The sequence below is a fragment of the Vulpes vulpes genome, chromosome 16, assembly GCF_048418805.1.
Source record: "Vulpes vulpes isolate BD-2025 chromosome 16, VulVul3, whole genome shotgun sequence".
In the NCBI taxonomy this organism is placed as follows: domain Eukaryota; kingdom Metazoa; phylum Chordata; class Mammalia; order Carnivora; family Canidae; genus Vulpes; species Vulpes vulpes.
The window spans coordinates 38145211-38165703 of NC_132795.1; the positions used below are offsets into that span (position 1 = coordinate 38145211).

General features: G+C 38.0%; 1 long non-coding RNA gene across 1 annotated transcript in view; it reads left to right on the plus strand.

Annotated features, from left to right (window-relative positions):
• LOC140595843 (uncharacterized) overlaps positions 1-20059 on the plus strand; it is a 295277-nt gene extending 275218 nt beyond the window's left edge. The window contains exon 3 of the long non-coding RNA XR_011997746.1: positions 19532-20059. This is a non-coding gene — a long non-coding RNA (uncharacterized lncRNA). The remainder of the gene's footprint in view (positions 1-19531) is intronic.
• The last annotated feature ends 434 nt before the right edge of the window (positions 20060-20493 follow it).

Here is a 20493-nt window from a genome sequence, read left to right on the forward strand (position 1 = left end):
CTAGGCAAGGTCACAGATCTATTACTGACATAGACAGAATTCAAATCTAACTCCTGACACCTCGTCTTATGTATTTCTTACATTCCATATATAAGGGGAATCTAGGATAGTTAGAGCTCAGATTTTTAAGTCAGAGAGACCTGGGTTCAAATCTTTCCTCTGCCGTTACTATGTCGCTGAGATGCAACAATTTACTTCTGGCTCTTGGCTATTTCCAGTTTTATATTTTTAACTTCCATCCTTTCACTTCTGTTGATTAGTGTCTATTACTTTTCCCTTGCTCATTGGGTATATGTCATCATAAGCTTTATGTTCCCCCATCTATAATTTCCATCACCATGTCAAATTCAGAATTAATTACTTAATTAACTGAACACTTAACGCTTCTGAAGTTGAAAGACTGGACATTTTGGCATTACATTTACATTCATGTTAAAGAATACTTAATCATTATTTATTCAGTGAAATTACTATGTTTATAGTGTTTCTATATACAACAGATGATTATGTAGTTTATATCATCCATGTCAAAAATGTGGTTTCTTTATCTCAAATGAGCAGGGCAAGTTTAAAGTAACTGGCTCTTGAAGGAACCAGCTCTTAGTTGGACTAATATATCATGGAAGTATGTACTGACCATAAAATTATATGCTTTTTATCTAAATATTCCTATTCCAAAGATTAGGATTGTTGCTATGACAAAACAATAATGGCCAATAACTACATAGCACTTACCATACGCTGGGTATGGTTCCAAGTGATAGATATATAATTCACTACTCACAATAACTCTGTGAGGAGGATATTATTATTATTATTATTATTACTCCCATTGTATGGAGACAGCAAGTAACTTGCCCAAATCACACAGCTAGAAAGTGGTAAGGATAGCATTACATGGGTCCCCGGGTGGCTCAGCAGTTTAGTGCCACCTTCAACCCAGGGCATGATCCTGGGGTCCCAGGATCGAGTCCCATCTTGGGCTCCCTGCATGGAGCCTGCTTCTCCCTCTGCCTGTGTTTCTGCCTCTATGTGTGTGTATCTCTCATGAATAAATATATAAAATATTTTTTTAAAAAGATAGCATTACAAATCAGAGACAAAATGTAGACTGTTCAATATATGATATTGGAATGATGATTTTCTACATGAAACAAATAAAATCAGATCTCTATCTTGGTAATCCTCACCTAGATTAAGATCTATATGTGAAGTATAGAAGTTTAAACAGTGGAAGAAAATATATAAATAAGTTTGTAATATTGATGCTAAGGAAGATTGTCTTATACAAAAAAAAAAGAAAAAGCACATTTGATAAATTTTACATAAAAATTAAAATGTATGTTCAACAAAGACATAATCAAAGCCAAAAGTAAGACACATAAAGCAGAGATAACCAAATTCATATGTAGATTTTTTAAACTTCAAAAATCTATTAGAAAAAGAAAAATAATGCCACAGAAAATGGGCTAGATATGAACAGCCCATTCCTCTTATATAACAATTGTAAGAGGAAACCCGAATAGCCAGACAAAATGCTCAGCCATTTGGAAAATGAAAATTCAAACAACAAGATATCATTTCTCATCATCACATTGCCAAGAATATTGAAGTGTTGGCAAGGATGCAGGGAAATGGGAATACTAGATGTGGCTATAGAAATAGAAATTAAGGGGTGCTGAGTGGTTCCGTTGGTTAAGCATCTGATTCTTGATTTTAGCTTGGCTCATGATCTCAGGTTCCTAAGATTGAGCCCCAAGTCAGGCTCCATGCTCAGTGAAGAGTCTCCTTCTCTCCCTCTCCCTCTGCCTCTCCACGTACCACACACACACACACACACCACTCATGTGCATGTACTCTCTCTCAAAAAAAAATCTTTAAAAAAAATTTTCTTAACTAGAAATTGGAACAACCATTTTGGAGAGCAATTTGGCAATATCTCATAAAACATTAAAATGTAATTCTAAGTAAAAGCATGTATCCTACAGTGATTCTTGCATTTATGCTCAGGAAAATTGAAGAAAGATATTCATTGCAGCAGTGTATATAATAGCAAAATAGCAAGAAAAAAGAAAAAGCAACCTAAATGCTCACCATAAATAGTATGACTTATAGTCATAAACCAGAATTTTATATAGCAGTTAGGAAAAGTGATCTACTGGGTGTTATTCTGTATGTTGGCAAATTGAACACCAATAAAAAATACATTTATTATTTTAAAAAAGTGATCTATTTTTAGTTAGATAAATAGCTATAATATATTGTATATGTAGTATTATAAATACATTCATATATCAAATGAAAAATTCCAAAAACCTGCTCTTGTATGGAAAAATAATACACAGATCAATGTTCACATTATATTTTTTCATATATAGTTTCTTTAAATGACACAAATTAGAACTGTCTTTTGTTTTAAAGATTTTAAGTAATCTCTACAGTCAACATGGGGCTCCAACTTACAACCCTGAGACCAAGAGTTGTATGCTCTAGGAAAGAAGCCAGTCAGGGGCCCCTAAAAACTGTCTTATTGAGAAATAACTACAAAAAATAAAAACTGTACTATTAAGGTAATTCGATAGAAAGTTAATTAGAAAAATACCTAGATTAATTAAAGTAATTCGGGTAATATATCTACAGAAAACTAAGTATTGGAATAGCATAATTAAGGAAATACAGGTATAAAATAGAATTAAAGTAATTAGAGCAATATACCAACAAAACTGAAATATGAAATTAGTCATTAATTAGGTAAGTGATTCAAATGAGTAATTTGGGTATTATAACAAAATAATTCTAAAATTGCAGTGGCTTAACCTAATTATTTCTTGCTCATGTAACAGTGTAGTGTAAATTTTCCTCATCATTACATATTATTCCTTCATAAAATGATTCAGGGATTTGGACTCCTTCAGTCTTTCAACTGTAACATCCAAAAAAAAAAAAATTAAACTCTAACATCTTTTACAACCTTGTCTTCTGCATCCAGCCAACAAAAGGGAAAAGAGATGTAGAGGGAACACATGTGCTTCTTAAAAGCTTTGGCAGGAAGTGACTCTCGACCATTCCATTGGTGAGAAATACTTATGAGACCATAGCTAAATAGAAGAGATGGGGCCCCTGGCTGGACAGTGATTTCTCAGTGACAACTCCAAACTCTGAAAAGGAGAGCAGAACTTTTAACAAACAGCTGGCCATCTGTAACTCACCAAATTTAATCTTTTTCTATAAACGGAACTGGATGCAAGAGTAGGAGAGTAGAAGAGAAGCAAAAAGATTTAATCTGTAATGTTTGTTAGGAAAAAATGAGGTACATCAAATATGATAGTTAATAGTTGCTGGCTCGGTGAGCATGTGAGTTTGCATGATGCTTTCCTCAATTTTAAACTTTTCTGTAAGGAAAAAGAAAAGATATTCCATAACTGCCAATGTAACCACATTACTACTTAGAACAGCCCTGTCACTCTGTCTTTGGATTCAATTTAGTGGCACCAGGTCATAGGAGAGATGTTCCTATAATGAGATTATTCTGGAAAGCAGCACAGTGAGATAAATGGATAAAATTGGAGGTCAGATTTGGGTTTTAATTAATACTGGCTGTGCCACTGCACCATGTGACCTTGGACACATTATTTGAACACTCTCAGCAGTGATAATATATAGTTCACAAATTGCTGGGAGGATACAGTGAGATGTTTTATGTCAACTGCTGGCCACAGAGTAGGGATTTTAAAATGTCAATACCTTTGCGATTCCTGGGTGGCTCAGTTGGGTAAGTGTCCCAACTCTTGATTTCGGCTCAGGTCATGATCTCAGGGTTGTGAGACGAGTTGAGTGCTGGGCCTGGAGCCTGCTTCAGACTCTCTCTCCCTCTCCCTCTGCCTTTCCTCCACACCTCTCCCCCTTCGAAAACAAATAAAATGTCAATCCCTTCTTTTTTGGTTTGTTTAGTAATTATTATAACAGAGTAGCAGTAAGGGGTGGAGTGGGTAATAACATTTCTGAATTTCTTTTTATATACCACAGAACTGGGGTACCAGCTCATTTGCATAAACTGTTCCCATTAAATTGTTCTTGTTTTGCCACTTCTGGAAATTCAGTTTTGTAAATATTTGTGTTGTTTATTTGACTTCCTCTCGAATTTCCTTCATGTGGTTTGTCTTTATGCATTTTGGTTCCATAATACTGAGTCGTTCTCAGTTGTATGGTCTGATGTCTCCTGTGCTACTTGCATGATCATGGCTTTATAGCTTTTCCCTTGACACATTTTTCTTTTTTAACTTCTTAAAATTGTCCTGGGTCCCACGGCCCAAGATCCTCTCTTGCATGTTTCTGTTGGCCAGGCTGGAAAACACTTCAATGCCTGCTGAGGCAAAACCAAACAAAACAAACAAAAATATCCGAGAGGTTTTTAGACCCTAATTACTTGAAGGATATGTGGGGCATTCAACACAGGTAAGCTGGGCCCTTTACAATTGCTTCCCAGCAACTAATGCAGTCAGCTGGAAAATGTAATAAAATGCACCGTGAGGTCAACCCAGGTAGGTTATCCCAACTTCCGAGGTCATCCAAGTAATCACTTAGAAACAAAAGCCATATAGTCCTTGTAACCCACGACACTGGTGCTGTCCAACTGTGCTGATGATCTGTTCACTGCACAACCTAGCCCAGCGGAAGACTTCACACAGGAAACATTAGAGAGAGATGAAATACTCCTCTTCCCAACTCTCATTTCTCCTTTCAACTTCAAATGCCTTTTAAAAACATGGTTTTCAATCATTCATTGTTTTGTGCTGGTCTTAGCCTATTGATAACCAATGTTGTAGCAAGATGCCCTCAGGAATCATCATCAGGAAGCTTTGAAAGGACACATTTCATTACTTACAAGTCCTGGGAATTATAAGCACACCTGGGGCCGCACAGCAAGGTTTCAGGGAAAGAGAGAAGCAGGCATGCATGAGGGAGTGTGTGCAGACCTAGGGACCTGCTTTTATTGGACAGACGGTAGCTTTCATGGGCTCGCTTTTTGGTGAATTTGAAACATATGAGTTGGAATTTAAAATACGGGAAGAAAAAAAACAAGAGGCACAAATGATCTTATCAAAATTAACCAAGATCTCTAAGACAAAGGAGCCTGAAATTTGGGGGTAGGGTTGAGGAGCTTGCTCTTATCTAGTGTGTGGCTGGCACTTTTTTTAGCCAAGATAGCTGTCTTTGAAGTAGATGCTTCTTTGAAGTGGGTGCCTCAGCTTAAATCAGGCACTTGCATATGAAAAAAAAAAAAAAAGGAAAAAAGGAAATCCAATTGTGAAGTCTTATGCTATACTCATTCTTTCATTAATTCATTTATTCTTTCCTTCAAGAAACACACAGTAAGTAGCATCATATGCCAGGTCCTAGGGGTTTGAAAAAGAACAAACTCTAAGCTGTAGCCTGGGGAAACTTAGCAAATGGAAAGATATGCAAACAAGCAAATACAGGTCTTACACTCACATAGGTTAAAGAGGTGTGGGAGGGGAAGGTGGAGAAGCAACAGAGAGGAGGGGCATATTAGAACTTGGCAAAAGGCATGAACAATGGCCGTAAGACTCAACGGATGGGCAAAAGCTGGACGTGATAGAGAACAGCAGGTGGAAAGGAGCAAATTCATTACATACTCAGGGATAATGAGGGTCTGCTAGGAACCAAGCATTGGTTCATGGGGTCAAGAAGAGAAAACTGGAGGAAAAAGTAAGAAGGTGATCCTGGGAAGTCAGGTACGGCCAGCTTATAAAAATGTCTTTTGCACGCTGAGGGACATGGCATGCAGAGACGCTAGAAAGATTGCGGTGAGTATGCTAGCTGGACTCAGCTGTCTGACCTCATATCTTCAAACCCTAATTTCTTCACTTGTCAAGTCAGGATAAGACTCAGAATTGAGTTAGAAATGGGAGATAATATGATGATTATGATATAGCTGCTACGTAGTGAGTACTATGCACAATTCTTGTGTTTTACATGGATTTATCTCATTCAATTATCAGAGAACAATATTATAGTATGTTAGAGATTGTGATTATCCATATTTTACCATTGAGGCAACGGAGGTTAAATAATTTATTTTATTTTATTTTATTTTATTTTATTTTATTTTATTTATTCATGAGAGACATACAGAGAGAGGCAGAGACATAGATGGAGGGAGAAGCAGGCTCCTTGCAGGGAGCCCGACATGGGACTCCATCCCAGGACCCCAGGATCATGACCTGAGCCAAAGGCAGATGCTCAACCACTGAGCCAGCCACCCACGTGCCCCAAACCGTACTTCAATTTAAAATAAAATTTAAAAAAAATCAAAACTAACTAACTAACTAAATAAATAAATAAATAATAAAATTCAAAGCACCATTGAAGGAACATTTTCCCTGAGGGAAATAAAGAGATATATTTGGTCATGTTAACTTTGAGCTACTATTTGCTGAACAACTGGGAATGTTTACCATGTAGCCAGTAATCATTTCAGTGGACTAGTGAGGATGAAACCTGAAAGGGAGTGGGTTGAGAAGAAAATGGGAAGCCACCAAAAAGGCAACAAATGCAGACCACATTTTGGAAAGTTTTGCTAAATAGGAGAGTGGAGCTATTGGAGAATGACATGAGAATGGGAGAGAAGAGAGGAAGAATTTTATGAAGGGACAGCATTTACATCATACAGGTGAGACAGATGGGAACCAGGTGTAGAGTGAGAGCTTGGATAAGAGTGGGAACAATTTTTCCCTGTAGGTTCCTATGTTTGCCATTGGAAAGATGATGTGATTTCTCATCTGATTATTTCTTTCTCAGTGAAGCATGAGATGAATTCATCAGCTGAGAGAGAGGAAAACATGCAAGAGATTCAAGGAGAGAGGAGAAAATATAAAACAATCGTCTGAGAATACATAGTAAATTTATTAGACGGATTCCAGCCTTTTTGACCCATTTGAGATTAGTGATCATACATTTTAAAAGATGTGCAGTTGCATAGCTTTTTTCCAACCATGTGCAGTTGCCCTAGACCACATGTTGTTTTAATTAAAAGTTGCGTTGTTATTATTCTCTGTTGTCACAGAGAATAATTTTATCTTGGGGCGCTGGCTGGCTCAGTCAGCAGAGTGTGTGACTCTTGATCTCAGGTTTGTGAGTTCAAGCCCCACGTTGGGTGTTGAGATTACTTAAAAACAACATCTTTAAAAGAAAAAGAATAATTTTATATTAACGGATCACTCAATGACATGGCAAGCCACAAAACTCAGCACCAATTTTACTGTCCACATTTAAACTATATTAAATTCCTTAACTTTGTTTCAGTCATTCTCACTCCAGTTTTTAAAACAATTGGTTCTGTTTATAATGAGGAAATATTACACTGAGGTATCCTAAAACCGTGAGTTCCTCTACCACATCAGTGGAAATGTCAGTTTGATTTTATAATTTGAGTAAAAAGAGACTAAAACTGAACTTTAAAGGATAAATATATTCATAAGTACTTTTTAATTTTATATGTAGTTACCTAGTTTATTTTAGATTTTCATATTCACATGTCTTCCGTGTATTGGAAGACTGTGTAAACTCAGCCCATGCTTACCAGGATCAGAAGTAAGAAATGAAAAAAAAAAAAAAAAAAGAAGTAAAAAATGAAAACAAGAGATGCCTGAGTGGCTCAGTGGTTGAGCGTCTGCCTTCGACTCAGGGCGTGATCCTGGGGCTCTGGGATCAAGTCCCAAGTCGGGCTCCCTAGTGGGGAGCCTGCTTCACCCTCTGCCTGTGTCTTTACCTCTCTCTGTGTCTCTCATGAATAAATAAATAAAATCTTTAAAAAAATAAAATAAAATAAAATCATCTCCAGAGAGACCATCAGGTGTTTATGAAATAAAGCAAAATTTTCAGCCTCAATTTCGTATGGATTCTATAAAGACAAAATGAACTTTAATGATAATATAACTTAAGTGGCTATTACTTCAAACAATCCCAAACCAAAGAAAACTATGTGATTGAAGCCTCAATAAGCAGGAGAAAATGGGCAATGGGAAAACACTGACATTTAGCAGCACCTACTTTGTTCCAAGCACCATGTAGGGACTTTCTGAAGCTTATTTTTCATGGTGTGTCTCACCAAAGTGCAAAAAACAGAGTTTGCTCCTGAAGATTGTTAACATTTATACTAAAGCATATCTGATATGCATTTTCTTATATTACAGAGATGTATAAATCAACTCACTTAATTCACTATTGCAACAAGACTACATGTACTTTAACCCGTTGAGAGTACATGTAGTCTTGTTGAAAGATCCAGAACGTCTAATTTACTTGAATCATCACTACCCACATATAAAATTCAGCTCAATCTGCTTTGTTAGGTAAATAACTTAAGCCATTTGGGATAGTCCATGCATAAGCTCCTCTACATTGTGTGCTATAATATGTTTCACTCTAATATCTATGCAGCTATTATCATTTTAAGTGCCAACAAAATGGAAAAATGAGGATATTATGTGGCTTGGTTGCCCTGAATAAAACACTTCGCTCCCTTTGCAAGAAATCATAGTGGGAAGCATGCCTTCATAAAGCAGCAATGCAGGTCGACCATGACCAATACTTGCTTCAGAATCTTTTAAATGAGACCTGGAGGAATTTAGATATAAACTTCATATTGATTTCAAAGATTTATAAAACCAGTCAGGAATGGTAGACATAATGTTTTTCTCAGCAGTGCAGGGATTAACAACCTGAATCAACAGTTTGTGCTATAGAAGACCTCTGTATTTGACATAGAGATCTATTCCATCCATCAATTTTCCTAAGACTATTTAGATTCAACGTGTAAACCCACCATTTTTCATAAGACTTTAAATTCTGAAACTGATTAACAGCTTTCAGTCAATTTGACAAGATATTAGTGATGAGATAACATGATTTATGGATTCAGCAAGGTAAAATGGTTTAACGATGAAATGCTTAGAATATATTTCAGGTGCTGTGTTGTGACCAGTGACCTTTGGCCATCATATTTTCTAAACTAAAAATTATGCCCACTCTAACTTGTGGGAATGCCTTCAATAGATGTGGATGCTAACAATCTCCCAATTTATGAAACCGTTAAGGAAAATATCACATGTCCCATTGCAAATATTCATTGTAGGAGCTAAATTTTAAAACATCCTGATGAGCCTGAATGCATGACAATGGGCATTTCTAGCAGTGCTTATGAGCAACTTTAATGTTCAGTGGAACATAGTCTACATGTATTTTATAAAATAGACATAGATACTGGAATTATTAATATTCATGTAATGTTTTAGAGCTTTCAAAGAATTTTTCATAATTCATCCATCTCTCATAACCACTATACAGAGTAGATGTTATCATCCCAGTTTTTCAGGTTAACAACATAATTAGAAAGTTGTAGAATTGAGATTCAAATGCATATCGTCCATTTTTTTACTTCCAAAATGAATTTTTCTCCACTGACCCATCTTGAATCCCTACTGATATGATATGCTCTCTCTGTACTCATATATGAACATATCTGCATGTGACCTGGATTCCAACGTCACTGGGGAACCTATACAGTGAGAACAAGAAACCTCAAAGGTGCTCGCATTGTGTGATGTGGAGAGCCCACCATAATGTGCAAGGGACAAATTGCAGTTGAAGGCATTCTTTATAAAGAGTGAAAGTATGAGTTTTATAACTAGCATATAAAGCCTTTTTTTATTTCTACCCTTACAGAGATGTTGACAGAGAATAATCCACCAGAAAACTGCTATTATAACAGATTTTAACCAGAAAAACAACTTGAAGCATGCTGCAATAATAATCAGATCCTCAAATTGTTTCTTTTTATTTATCTAACAAGTATATATTGGGTGCCTACTTTTGGCCAAATACTGTGCTTGATGCTAAGGTAGAGTGATGAATAAGAAGGATATGGTCTAACCTTCATGAACTACAGTCCAGTGAGGGTGATGAATATTATTTTAGAAATAAAAATCAATTACATAATTACTAATAGGGACAAGGTATAAAGGAAAGGGGCTGATTTCTATGTGAGGGTATCTAACAAGACGTACCTAATATAATTTGGAGGGTTGGGGAGGGTCCCTTTGAAGAACTGATATTTAAGTAGAAATTTAAGGAATGAGTTATCAATTGCTTTTCTCCTCTATTATCTTTTATTTTGTTAATTCTTATTCAATATTAAGGATAAGTTGGAATGGATTTTAAAATATTGAAAAGAACCCACTAGGTGTTAAGAACAGGTTATATATATGATTAATGGTATAATAGAATTGGAAGGTAGATGACCCTTGACTGCTTTATCAGTCTACTGTTGCTAAAATCATATGGCATAAAAAATACAAATAAAATGATATGGCATAAAACAATCTCAAATTCTCAGTGGCATATAACAGCTAGTATTTATTTTCACAGATCTGAGGGTTGGTGGGGTTCAATTAATTCAGATTGGGCATGCTTAGGAGGCCCTGCTTCAAACTGCAATGTCTACAGAGGCTATATTTCTCACTGCTGGTCTATGAAGCCACAGAGGTAGCTATGCTGCACATGTTTCCCATCCTTCTTGGACCAGTGGTCAGTTGTGCCTTTTTTTCTCATGACAATGGCAAAAGTATAAGAGGATAATCAGAAACATGGGAAATCTCTTAAATCCTAGTAGAATTGGCACACTGTAATTTCTTCCCTGTTCCCTTGGCCAAACTCAAAGCCAAGGGACAGGCATGTATATCTCACCCATTAGGAGGCCAATGACAAGGATGTGGATACAGAGACAGGTGAAATTATTGGAGCCAGTAATTTCATCTATCACAACTGCTATGGATTTACTAATTGATATATCCCTGGTGGATGTAGGTATCAATAATGTATCCAACTTAAATAATTAGCTTCAATAAATTAATAGCATTGTGTTCTAAATATCTACCCAGAGTACATTAAAAAAGACCTCTAACTAGTTATAAGGATTTTAGATCTTTCCATTTTCATTACAATTAATTTCCATTCATGATGGCACCCAAGTGACTCTTCAAAAATTGAGAGAAAAAGATGGACAGGAAGTGAAACTAGTTGCATACAGCCACCTGTAGAATGAGGACAATGATACAGCAGCATAGACCTCTAAGAGCTTTGGACCTGTCTTCAGTTCTGGCTCAAGTTTCACCACTAATTAACCATGTAATCTTGGGAAAGTTAGGTAACCCTTCTGAATCTGGAATACTGATATCTATGTCACTTGGTTGTTGAGAGAGTTGATAGGACAATACACACAAAGTTCAGGACGTATACCGGACAAATGTGACACCCCGGCTCCTAATGAAATGTGCCTTCTCTGGTTACTCCAAAGCTTAATTCTGTATGGCATGGACCTTTCTTGAGTTCTTAAGGTATGAAGGTAACCAAAAAGGTAGCATTAGAGAAAAAATGTGGCAACTCCTCCTATTTTCTCCTGTAGTGGAGAAAATCCTAAGTCAAGAGTTCAAGAAAACTGTGTCTCCTAAGTCTTCTGACCTATTTGAAAACTAAGTGTGCAACAGATTTTCCCAAAAGGTAGTAAAAGTAGGCATTTATATTTGAAATCATCCTAAAGAGCTAATAGTACTTAGACTGATTTAATGGCATCCCATTAGAGTAGAGAAACTCATTGAAAGGATATGAGTCATAAATTAGAGCTTATAATTATAAAAGAACCCCAGGCAAGAATTGCTTTTATCTCTAACCATTGAATTGCTTTTATCACTCTAACCATTGAATTTTATAGCTAAACATAAAAATGTATATATCCAGAAAGAAGTAAAAGATCAATTTCGTAACTCTCAGTTTAAAAGTAGGGACCATATTAATTTCTTCAGGGTCTCAGATCTCATAGCTTTTAAAATTGTGTGGAGACAAGAAAGAGAATGCCAAAAATGCAAATAGCATGGGCAAGAATGATGCTAACTAATCATTATAGCCCAGATTATCATGGCCATAATGTAATCTGGTGACCTGAACCTCTTGTGGGGTTAGAGGACTGTATTGACTCATGGGATTTTACACACACACACACACACACACACACACACACACACACACACACTGGGAACAATGGGGTTTCAGAATTAGAAGTGGCCATAGAAGCCAAGAGGTCTAGCAGTGCCCTTCATCTGACAGGTCAAATTCAGAGTCACATGGAATCACAGAAACCATGACCAGGACAGAAATAGCCAGAAGTCTGATCCCATGTTCATTTCAATATTCAGAAAACATCTTCTAGAAAAGCTTAAAAAGTGAAAGAACACTACATAGAATTGGAATCAGAAAGTATGCATAGTAATTCTGTGACTTTGGGCAAATTAACTTGATTGTGCTCAGTCTCATAATTAAGATAATCTCATACCCATGATGATGAAAAAGCAATTAAAAATACTTCATAGCATTCTTATTAGGATTCAAAGAGATAAAAAAATGTAAAATTGTCTCTAAATTATTTAAGTCATATACTGGCAACCTCGAGGTGTTTGTTTAGCCTGGAGAGCTTTTGTAACAGTTTAAAAACAGCTTAAAATCATAAATATCTGAAGATTTTACATTATAATGTAGGATTTGGTTTGTCTTTTTTTTCTAATTTAGTAATTTATTTTTTAAAAAAATTTTTATTGGAGTTCAATTTGCCAACATATAGCATAACACCCAGTGCCCATCCCACCAAGTGCCCCCCTCAGTGCCCGTCACCCCCCCCCCCCCCGCCCTCCTCCCCTTCCACTACCCCTTGTGCGTTTCCCAGAGTTAGAAGTCTCTCATGGTCTGTCTCCCTTTCTGATATTTCCCACTCATCTTTTCTCCTTTCCCCTTTATTCCCTTTCACTCTCCTTTATATTCCCCAAATGAATGAGACCATATAATGTTTGTCTTTCTCTGATTGACTTACTTCACTCAGCATAATCCCCTCCAGTTCCATCCACATCGAAGCAAATGGTGGGTATTTGTCATTTCTAATGGCTGAGGAATATTCCATTGTATACATAGACCACATCTTCTTTATCCATCATCTTTCGATGGACACTGAGGCTCCTTCCACAGTTTGGCTATTGTGGACATTGCTGCTAGAAACATCGGGGTGCAGGTGTCCCGGCGTTTCACTGCATCTGTACCTTCGGGGTAAATCCCCAGCAGTGCAACTGCTGGGTCATAGGGCAGATCTATTTTTAACTCTTTGAGGAACCTCCACACAGTTTTCCAGAGTGGCTGCACCAGTTCACATTCCCCCCAACAGTGCAAGAGGGTTCCCCCTTCTCCACATCCTCTCCAACATTGGTTGTTTCCTGTCTTGTTAATTTTCCTCATTCTCACTGGTGTGAGGTGGGATCTCACTGTGGTTTTGATTTGTATTTCCCTGATGGCCAGTGATGGGGAGCATTTGTCTTTAACAATGAGAAAGTCTGACAGTAGGGGCTTTACATTTCCTGGTAGCTAGACCGCTGAGACACGAGAAACAGCTGCCCCCACATAGTCGTATATGCTGTTGGCCACAGTTCCCACGCAGCCCCTGTCAGGCATCACTCTGCGTGCCTGGCCCTTGTTGGCACCTAAGATACCCATCCTTCATTTAAGGCTTGATTCAAATATCAGATTTTGTCACGATTTAGACAGAAGGATCTTTCTGCTTAACATAGACAGATACACACTCTGTATGGAGCCAAGCAGAATAAAATGAGCATGAAATAGATATAAAAATCACATGGCTAGGGGTATTTGTGAAAAAGATAAACTATTCTTGAGCCTTAATTCCTGAACATAGTGGCCCAGCTATATTTCTTTTAGATCTATTATAAACTATTTGTAGAGAGAATGAGACATTGCAATAAAACTTATTTTTTCCTTGCAAGTTTGCAAATTAAATGCTACTTCTTGAGTAATGGAAAGAGTTGGCTCAGAAACACCCCGAGAAACTGGGTGCTAGAATGTCTTCAGCTACTTGGCTCCATCTCCTGGCTTCAAACAGCTAGAAGACAAACATGACACTCACCAAAAGGAAACCAAAAGAGCGGAAAGAAAAATTGCTGTCTTCTTCTCTGTCCTGCAAATTTATTCCTTTTTCTCTCGCTGCTTAAGCTTAGTATTTGAGAAATCTTTTCTTGAAGAATAAATAACATGAATTTTTACAATTAAAAAAAATTTACAGTTCAAATAATGTGGTGTGTGTTTTGTTTTGTTTTGTTTTTTTTTTTGCCATTGGGATGCATGATAGTCACATTTGATTTGCCACATCACAGAATAAATCACTTTAAAGTCTGAAGAATTTTCTCCCCTAGTTTTATTAAGCTACGATTAACATGTTGCACTGTGGAAGTTTGAGGCATGCAATGGAAGGATCTGATGCACACTTATTGTGACATGATGGCCACAGTATAGTTAGTAACACTTCCGCCAAAAGCAATCTATTGCTTCCTTCCAATAACCTCTTCTCCCAGTGTGAATCTGGGGATCAGAATTCACTTTAGAATGGATGTTGTAAAATTATTGGGCACATGTTTGGACATTACTAACTTTTTAACAACGTGGCATTCCTCTCTCCTTTGGTCTCACAAGAGAGACTTCCCTGCCACCATGACTATAGGACTTACTTTGGCCATGAATTTGAACAAAGTAGTATACATCTTTATGGGTGGAAGTAGGTCATCGCTGGTGTTCGGGGCTTTATTCCTTCCCTTGCCCTGGTGGAGTAGAAGCCCCCAGAGACCCTGGGGTCTGAATGACTACTGAGGAGGTCACTTCTGCTGATCCTCATCAGACATGTTGCAGGGGCAAAACAAATGAACTTCTATAATCGTAAGTCATTGGGCTATTGGAGGATGTTTGTTAGCACTACAGAACATGATTTATCCTAAATGATGTAGATATGTGAGAGAGTACTTTATTTAGATGTTTATGTTTTGCATAATAGCCAATTTAAAGAATCTGAGGATGAAGAGTATCTATTTTTTCCTTTGTTTCTTATGTGTTGATATCAGACAATCTCAAAGATGATAAGTATACTGTGATAAAAGGAAGTGCCCATCTTGACACACATGTGAAGAAGTGTGGACATTGTTGGTTTTTTTAATTTTTTTATTTAAATTCAATTTAGATAACTTATAGTGTATTGTTAGTTTCCGGGGTAGAACTTCTTGATTCATCAGCTGCATGCAACACCCAGTGCTCATTCCACCATGTGTCCTCCTTAATGCCCATCACCCAGTTACCCCATCCCCCTCACCTCCTCCCCTCCAGCAACCCTCAGTTTGTTTCTTACATTGAAGAGTCTCTTATGGTTTGTATCCCTCTCTGATTTCATCTTCTTTTATTTTCTTTCCCTTCTCTCATGTTCATCTGTTTTGTTTCTTAAATACCACATATGAGTGAAATCATCTGATATTTGTCTTTCTCTGACTTATTTTGCTTAGCCTAATACCCTCTATTTCCATCCATGTCATTGCAAATGGCAAATTTTTGCATCCCTCTTTCAGATCAGTAATAGCCTCAGAAAACTGAAGTAACTTGCTCAAGGACACAGAACTTTTAAGAACTGAAATTCAAACCAGGTTTGTGTCCGCCAAGGCTGGTGGTTTTAAGCACACTATCTCTGAGATAATAATTGATCTTTTAGGGAGTATTCAGATTTTAACAATAAAAAACCATGTACATAAACTTTATGTGTATTTTTAAATATATCCTATAGGATAGATTGTTTTGAAGTAAAACTAACAAATCAGGAGATTTGAATGTGTGTTTGATTCTTGATATATATTACCAAACTGACGTTCAGAAAGACTGTATCAATTTACTCTGCCATCAGCAATGAAAGGAATTTCCCATTTTATTTCACCTTCACCAAGAATAGCCTTTTAAACAATCTTTAATATTTATCTGCTGTGCCTTAAGATTGTCTTGTTTTTATTTATTTGATGACTACTGATTTAAACATATACTCACATGAACTTTGGCTATCTGTATCTCCTCTTTTTTTAAATGTGCTCTTCACTTCTTTGCCTATTTTTCTATTAATGAATGAATCTCCCAATAATTTGTAAGAATTTTTGTTATATTAAGGATAGTAAATGTTGTCAGTCACATGTTTATTAAATACAGTTTGTTTGCTTTTTAATTTTGAAATTTCATTATGTAGTGAAAATCTAACAATATTTTACTTTAGTTTTATTCTTTTCGTTTTTAGGCTTGGAAAAATATACTTTCATACTTATAGCTTCTTAATTTTACTCCATTTACTTCTTAAACTTACTACATTACATTTTCCAAGTCATGATACTGTCTCCACTGTTCTGTTCATTAAGTGATCTCACCTTTCACACCACCTTGAAATGCCATCTTCATCACAGTATCAAGTCCCTCTAATATATTAGAGTCAATTCCTTGCCTCTCCATTCTATGACTTATTTTTTTGTCACTAGTAACACATTAATTGCTGAAGTTTTATAATCTGTTTTAACATTTAGTAGTGAAAATTTCCACACAAAAATTTTCTCTCTCAAATGTTCTTGGGCATTTTCATCCATTTATTCTTCCAGATGATTTTTTTAAAAGACTTTATTTATTTATTCATGAGAGGCAGAGATAGGCAGAGACAGAAGCAGGCTCCATGCAAGGAGCCCAAAGTGGGACTCAATCCTGGGACTCCAGGATCACACCCTGGGCTGAAGGTGGCGCTAAACCACTGAGCCACCCAGGCTGCCTGCCCCTTCCAGATGATTTTAGAAGTGATTTTCCAACCTCAAAAGAAAAGTCTATTGAGATTTGTATTAGAATTATTTGAAAATATACAAATTATTTTGCATAGAATTACATTTTTAAAATTGCTATTTTGAGCTTCCTTGCCAGTATCAAATCCTAAGTCATCTTACTCAGATTCAGGACTATTTGTTTTTTAATTTACATTGATTTTTTTATTAAAGTCTTTTTAAGCCTAATTTGAAACTTTTCAGGGACTACTTCATACTTTTGTCTCCTGCCATAATAAACATGGTTACTGCAAAGTACTTTCCATTACAGCTGTGAAAATAATAAATAATGATGATAATTTGGTTGTCTTTATTTTCATTTAATATCCAGGTTGGCTTCCATATCCTGTATCTAACATTAACATGAAGAAACTTTATGCTTCTTTGGTGACACAGGATCTAATATGTAAATGATATATATCAAGTACCTATAAAACTTCAAGTCAATAAGCATTTCTCATTTGGGGAAACTTTGGAAGGAACTTGTGGCCTTTTTTTTTTTTTTTTTTAATGATAGTCACACAGAGAGAGTGAGAGAGGCAGAGACACAGGTAGAGGGAGAAGCAGGCTCCATGCACCGGGGAGCCCGAAGTGGGACTCGATCCCGGGTCTCCAGGATCGCGCCCTGGGCCAAAGGCCGGCGCTAAACCGCTGTGCCACCCAGGGATCCCAACTTGTGGTCTTTTATTTTTTTTTCTACATATGAAACTGGTATTTTTTTCTTTACAATACTTAAAATATCTTCTAATTATTATAATGTCCTATCTCATAGTCTTACAAACATACATATAATTATAAGACTTTCCCAACAAGTAACCTTAAACATATTTGCCTTGTCCTGAGTCTGAGAAGTCTGAAAAGATTACTAATCCAGAATGGGATGTATAGCAGACAACCTCCCTGAGGAGCAGCTACTATTGCCAAATCCATAAAAAGAACTTCCCAAGAATTGGGGTCCATATAAGTCCAAGAATGAATGAGTTGTCTACTTCCCACATACCTCAAGTCCCCAAGCATCTTTGCGGGTATATGATTTTATGGTCAAAGAAACTCGTTAAGCTACAGTTTCTAAAATGCCTTCAAGTTATAGACCACCATTATATATCTCTAGCAGAAACTGAACTGTCCAGCTGTAAGGCAGGACTTCCAAAGAGTATGCTGCCTGTATATATTATATATATATATAATATATATATAAAGGGAGTTATATATATTATATATATTTATTATATATAATATATAAAGTATATATATATATATAAAGGGAGTTCTGAAGTGAATAAGTTTGAGCAGATCAGAATTGAAACTTAAAAGGCCTTCTTATGGGGCACCTGGGTAACTGAGTCCAGTTAAGAGGCCAACTCTTGATTTCAGCTTGGGTCATGATCATAGGGTCTTGAGATCAAGCCCTGTGTTGGGCCACACACTCAATATTGAGTCTACTTGAGGATTTCTTTTGCTCTGCCCCTTCCCGAACTCACTTCCGCGCGCTCTCTCTCTCTCTGAAATAAATAAATAAACAAAAGTCTTTAAAAATTATAAATAAAATTTAAAAGCCTCCTTACAATGGAATTTCTCAGGGCCTTTAATGTACAATGTGAACCGTGACTCTTCAGAATAGGAATACAGTTTGCATCATTCTGTAAACAGTTGAAAAAAATCCCGTCTAAGATAGTCACTAGTGTTCCAAGGAACCTTTTCTGGATCACTGTTGGGATAGAAGCCATCATCTCCATATGAGAAAGTTTCCAATTTTCCCACCAATTAAATGACATCTTTCATTTACAATCATAAGTTTGCCTATAGATAACACAAATAAAACTACACGTTAGTTGGACTCACAGTGGGTTTCATCTCAGAGTGGGGGTCTCAGCCCCACCACTCACTGGCTGTGTATACTTTATAAGTCACTCAAATTTTGGGAGTCTCAGTTTCCATATTTATAATATAAAGGAAATGACAGTATCTCATAGAACTTGGACAAAGGTGAACTAAAATTAAGAGATGTAGGCTCTCTTCCTCCTCGGAGGCGGAGAGCCCGTTTGCGCAAACGTTCAATAAACCCTCTTGCTAATTGCATCTGCCTGTCTGGGGTCTGAGTCTCTGGGGCGTCCACCAGGACACGTTGGCACCCGTGAGCCAGGGTCCAACATTTGAGGGCTCGTCCGGGATCCGAGACGCCCCAGGCTCAATCCTAAGACCGGTAGGAGGTAAGACCAAGCTCGCTAAATGTCATATCTGTCTCGTCTGTTTGTCTGACTGGCCGGGTCTGTATTGTGCCGGGTCTGTATTGTGCCTGCAGGACGCTGTACTCTGTATTTGGACCAGCGGGGGAGGCAGACGTGCCCGAGACCCCTGGTCCCCCTCCGGAGTCGGACTCCGGAGTGGTCTGGAAGAGGAACGGAGCCCGGCACTTCCTCCTCTTCGGGGACGGTCGTTGTTGGCGACCGCTCCCATCTGAATCCGCCGAGCCGGTCCTGTCATCTGTGTGCATCTGTCTGTTCTGTGTCTTTCTTCCTGTCCTCCTCCTCCCCGCTCACCTCTTTTCTACACCCGCGGGGCAAACTGTAACCACCCCTTTAAGCCTCGCTCTAGATCACTGGAAAGAAGTCGCCGGCGGAGCACACAACCTTTCGGTCGAAGTCAGAAGACGAAGATGGGTCACCTTCTGCTCCTCAGAGTGGCCGACTCTCAACGTCGGGTGGCCCAGGAATGGAACTTTTAATATTGATATTATCTTGCAGGTGAAGGCCCCGGTCTCTCAGCCAGGACCCCATGGGCACCCTGATCAGCTCCTGCAGACTCTCCTCACCACGGAGGAGAGACCGCGCATCTACAGAAAAACGTCCCTGGGGCAGATGGGAGGCCGCCCCAGCTGCCTAATGAAATCGAGGATGTTTTCCCCTTGGTTCGCCCGACCTGGGACTACGACACTGCTGCTGGGAGGGAGCGGCTCCGTCTCTATCGCCAGGTACTCCTAGCGGGTCTCAGAGGGGCAGGGCGACGCCCCACCAATTTGGCAAAGGTACGTGCTATAGTGCAGGGAAAAGATGAGACGCCGGCAGGTTTTCTGGAAAGATTACTGGAGGGCTACCGTATGTCTACTTAGAGAGAGAGAGAGAGAGGAAATGCAGTAAAGAACTGACTGGGATACTGGCCACCGTAGTACAGGGCTCAGGGCAGAGTAAGTCAGGACAGAGTAAGGACCTGGGAGACAAAAGAAAACCACGGGTTGAACGAGACCAGTGTGCCTACTGCAAGGAAAAAGGACATTGGGTTAAATGTGAACTGGTGCAGCCACTCTGGAAAACTGTGTGGAGGTTCCTCAAAGAGTTAAAAATAGACCTGCCCTACGACCCAGCAATTGCACTGCTGGGGATTTACCCCAAAGATTCAGATGCAATGAAATGTCGGGACACCTGCACCCCGATGTTTCTATCAGCAATGGCCACAATAGCCAAACTGTGGAAGGAGCCTCGGTGTTCATCGAAAGATGATGGATAAAGAAGATGTGGTTTATGTATACAATGGAATATTCCTCAGCAATTAGAAACGACGAATACCCACCATTTGCTTCTACGTGGATGGAACTGGAGGGTATTATGCTGAGTGAAGTAAGTCAATCGGAGAAGGACAAACAGTGTATGTTCTCATTCATTTGGGGAATATAAATAATAGTGAAAGGGAATATAAAGGAAGGGAAAAG